Raw genomic sequence first — 3,869 nt, 5'->3', positions numbered from 1 at the left:
CGTTCACTTATGAGTAAGAACATGTGGAACTCTATTCTTTGCTTCTGTGATAGATCACTGAGGATTACTGACGCTAAATCAATCTAAGCTGCTGTGAAGTCCATATGTTTTTCCTTCTTTATGGCTGCGTAATATTCCTTTGTGTATATGTACCACATTTTTTTTATCCAGTCCAGTTTTGATGGGCAGTGTGGCTGGTTCCATGTTTTTGCTATTGTGAATAATGCTGTCGTAAGCATGCGTATGCAGGTATGTTTTTTGTAAAGTGATTTAAATTCTTCCGAGTATATTCCCAATAGGGGGATTGCTGGGTCATATGGAAGGTCAAAGTCTAGTTCTTTTAGAAATCACCACACTGTTTTTCAAAGAGGTTGCACTAGTTTGAATTCCCACCTGCAGTGTGGAAGCATTTCTTTTTCTCTGCATCCTCGCCAACATCTGTTGTTTGTTTTATTAATGATGGCCATTCTTACTGGGGTTAGGTGGTATCTCAGTGTGTGTTTTTTTTTTTTTTGAGTTGGAGTCTCACTCCTCGCCCAGACTGGAGTGCAATGGCCGCTCCCGGCCACCGCAGCCTCGACCTGCTGGGCTCCGGCGATCCTTCCACCTCAGCCTTCCGAGCAGCTGGAACTACAGGTGTGCGCTACCACGCCCAGCTAATTTTTTGATTTATTGTAGAGATGAGGTCTCGCCAACTTGCCCAGGTGGGTCTTGAACCCGTGGGTTCAGGCAATCCACTCACCTCAGCCTCCCAAAGGCGTGGGATTACAGGCTGAGCCACCGAGCCTGGCTCTCAGTGTGGTTTTGATTTGCATTTCTCTGATGATGAGTTTTGATTTGCATTTCTCTGATGATGAGTGAGGCTGAGCACTTTTTAGTGTGTCTGTTGGCTGCCTATGTATCTTCTTTTGAGAAGTGCCTATTGGTGTCTTTTGCCCACTTTGGGGCTGTTTTTTTCCTTTTGGCATGTTTGAGTTCCTTGTAGATCCTGAATTATAGGCCTTTGTCAAATATACAGTTGGCAAATACTTTTTCCCATTCTGTGGGCTGTCTTCCCACTCTCTTGATGGTTTCTTTTGCTTTGCAGAAGCTTTTCAGTTTGATGAGGTCCCGCTTGCCTATCTCATCTCTTATGGAATGGGCACTTGGGGTTTTGATCAGGAATTGGTTGCCAGTTCCAATTTCCATGAAGACATCTCCTATATTTTCTAAGGTTATTATAGTTTGAGGTTTTACATTTAGGTTTTTAATCCATTCAGAGTTGATTTTTGTGGATGGTGATAGGTAGGGGTCCTGTTTCAATCTTTTGCATGTGGTCAGCCAGATTTCCAGCACCATTTACTGGATAGGTTCTCCTCTCCCCAGTGGTGGCTGTTGGAGGCTTTGCCAAGGTTAGTTGGTTGAGAAATTAAGGTTTTGCTTCTGGACTCTCTGTCCTTTTCCATTGGTTCATATGCTTGTTCTTGTACCAATACCAGGCTGTTTTGATCACTGTAGTCATACAGTAAAGTTTAAAGTCTGGAAGCGTGATACTTCTCACTTTGTTTCTTTTGCTGAGGATTGTTTTGTCTATTTGTGGTCCTTTATGCTTCCATATGAATTTCTGTGTTGTCATTTCCAGGTCTGAGAAGAATGAAGTTGGTAATTTAATGAGTATTGCATTGAATCTGTAGATTGCCTTTGGTAGGATGGATGTCCTAATAATGTTGATTCTTCCTATCTATGAGTATGGGATATTTTTCCATTTGTTTGTGTCTTCTCGGATTTCTTTGAGCAGTGTTTCGTAGTTTTCATTGTAAAGGTCTTTCACTTCTCTGGTAAGGAAGATGCCAAGGTATTTCATTTGCTTTTGTGGCTACTGTGAATGGGATTGTGCTTTTTATTTGGTTATCTTCCTGCTTGTTTTTGGTATATAAGAATGTGACTGTCTTGTGCACATTTATTTTGTACCCCAAGTCTTTGCCAAAGTCATTTGTCAGTGAAAGCATGTTTTTGACAGATTCTCTTGGATTTTCAAGGTATAGTATCATATCATCAGTAAAGAGGGATAACTTAACTTCCTCTTTTTCTATTTGGATACTCGATATCCTTCTCTTCTCTATTTGCTCTTGCTAGGACTTCCAAAACAATGTTGAACAAGAGGGGTGAGAGTGGGTATCCTTGTCTTGTTCTGATTTCCAGGGGAAATGTTTCCAGTTTCCATCCACTTAGTAATATGTTGACTGAGCATTTATTGTAGATAGTACCTACTATTTTGAGGTATGTTCCTTCTATGCCTAGGTGTTTGAAGGTTTTTATCAAGGGATGCTGGATTTTATCAAAAGCTTTTTTCTACATCGAATGATATAATCATGTGGTTCTTGGTTTTATATCTATCGATGTATTTAACTACGTTTTCGTCTTGCAGATGTTGAATCAGCCCTGCATCCTGGGGTTGAAGCCTACTTGGTCATGGTGGATGATTTTTTAGATGTGTTGTTGGATTGGAGTTGCTGGACTCTTGCTGAAGATTTTTGCATCTATGTTCATAAGGGATATTGGTCTGCACTTCTGGGTTTTTTTTTTGTTGGATCTTTACCCGGTTTGGATATCAGTGTGATGTTAGCTTTGTAAAATAATTTTGGGAGAATTTCGTCTTTCTCAATTGCATGGAATACTTTCAACAGGTGTGCATACAGGTGTGCATAGTAATCTCTGATAATCTTTTTTATTTCTTTGGGGTCAGCTGTGATTTGATCTTTTGTATTTATGTTTACTTGGGCTTTTTCTTGGTCATTCTGGCTAGGGGTCCTTCAATCTTGTTTATTCTTTCAAAGAACCAGCTTTTTGTTTTGTTGACTTTTTTCCTATGATATTTTTGTCTTCCATCTCCTGTATTGGGATTTTACTTTGGTGATCTAGACTTTTCTGCTAAAGTAGGGATTTTGGGGATCTTGTCTTTCCAGCCCCTTTAGGTGATTTGTTAGGCTATTAACTTGTGATCTTTCCATTTTCTTGATGTGTGTTTGTAGAGATACAAATTTCCTTCTTAGTACTATTTCCGTGGCATCCCAGAGGTTTTGGTGAGATATTTCTTCATTTTCATTTGTTTCCAGTAATCTTTTAATTTCTGTTTTGATTTCTGTGTTGAGCCAGGAGTCGTTCAGCATTATGCTGTTTAGTGTCCATGTCTTTGTGGATTTTGGGGGAATTTTGTTGGTGTTGATATTTATTTTAATTCCACTGTGGTCTAAGGAGGTGCATGGCAGTATTTCAATATTAAGAAATTTATTTATGCTTGCTTTATGGTCAAGGGTGTGATTGATTTTGGGATTATGTTCCATGTGGTGATGAGTAGAATGTATATTCTGTGGTTTGTTGGTTGGAGAATTCTGTAAGTATCTATTAAGTCCATTTGGTCAAGCTTCAAGTTGAGGTCCTGCATCCCTTTGTTGATTTTTTTTTTTTTTGCCTCAGTGATCTATCCTAGGGTTGTTGGTGGGGTATTTTAGCCCCCAGCTATAATAGAGTTAGAGTCAATATATTTTTTAGTTTACTTAGTAGTTGCTTTATAAATGCTGGCGCTCCTGTGTTGGGTGCATATATGTTTAGGACGAATAATTCTTGTTAATGGATTGAACCTTTTATCATTAGGTAGCGTCCTGTATCTTTTTAAATTTTTGATAGCTTAAAGGTTTTGCCTGATATTAAGATCATGACTCCTGCCTTCTTTTTGTGATCCATTCACCTGAAAACTCAATTTTTATCCTCTGACTTTGAGTCTGTGTGCATCCCTTGTGGTGAGATGAGTTTCCTGGATGCAGCAAATTATTGCCCTAAATGGGCATCTCAGGGAAGGAAGTGGGTGGTAGAGCTTACAGGTGAAGGGG

Source organism: Carlito syrichta, unplaced genomic scaffold (genome assembly GCF_000164805.1).
Source record: "Carlito syrichta isolate Samal-C Ts95f unplaced genomic scaffold, Tarsius_syrichta-2.0.1 Scaffold311420, whole genome shotgun sequence".
In the NCBI taxonomy this organism is placed as follows: Eukaryota; Metazoa; Chordata; class Mammalia; order Primates; family Tarsiidae; genus Carlito; species Carlito syrichta.
The sequence above is the reverse complement of the archived record's forward strand: the minus strand, read 5'-3'. Positions refer to the sequence as shown.